Here is a 1191-nt window from a genome sequence, read left to right on the forward strand (position 1 = left end):
TTTGGGTTTTTTGGGGGGGGGCTACAATTTCGAAATGAAACTGATTCACCCAAAAAAGGTAAAAAATACCCATGTCAAACAGCCTTCAAAAATCAATTTTAAATTGGGCCTTTAATTTTTTCAAAGGGCAAGTTTTTTTGTCCCCTATTTAAAATTGCCCCCTTTCCAAAAGAAATTAAAGGGAAAAAATAAACATATATAAAAAAACCCCACCCGTTTTTGTAACAAAATTCAAATCCCCCGGTTCCTTCACAATAATCCATGGATTTCGTATTATTTAATTATTTTTAATATTTTTTTTAATTATAAAGAAATTTTGTATAATAATTATTATTTTATTAAATATATTATAATATAATATCATATTTTTTTTTCACACCACACACCCATTTTCCAAACATCTTTAAAATTTTTTTTTTTATATTAATATATTATATTTTATATATATATATAATATATATATATATTTTATATTATATATTATATATATAATATAATATATTTATTAAAAAATATTATTATAATATATATTTTTTTTTTAAAAACCAAATATATATATTTATATATTATAATTTAATATATATTATATATATATAAAAAATTTTTTATATATTATATAAATTATATTATAATATATTTTTTTTTTATTAAATATATAAAATTTTTTTTGTTTTGTTGTGTTTTGGTGTGTGCAAAACCCACACACATTATTATATATATAGTAAAATAATATAATATAATTATAATATATATAATTATTATATATATAAAATATATATATTTAATATATATTTTTGTTGTTTTTATATATATTATTTGTGTGTGTGTTTGGGGTTTTTTTATATATTAAAAATTATAATTTTAAAAATTATAATAATTATATAATATATATATATATTTTTTTTTTATATATTTTTATATAATATATATATATATAGATAAAATATTATTAAAATATATTTTAAAATATATAATTTTTTGTGTGTGTGTGTGTGTGTATATATAAAAATATAATATATTAAAAATATAATAATTATATATAATTATATATAATTTTTTTTTATTTATAATATATATATAAAAATATATATATAAATATATTTATTATTAATATATAAAATAATTGTTTTTTGTTGTTGTATATACCCCAAATATTTTTTGGAAAATAAACTTTTTTAAATTTTTTAAAAT

Source organism: Penaeus monodon, chromosome 28 (assembly GCF_015228065.2).
Source record: "Penaeus monodon isolate SGIC_2016 chromosome 28, NSTDA_Pmon_1, whole genome shotgun sequence".
NCBI lineage: Eukaryota > Metazoa > Arthropoda > Malacostraca > Decapoda > Penaeidae > Penaeus > Penaeus monodon.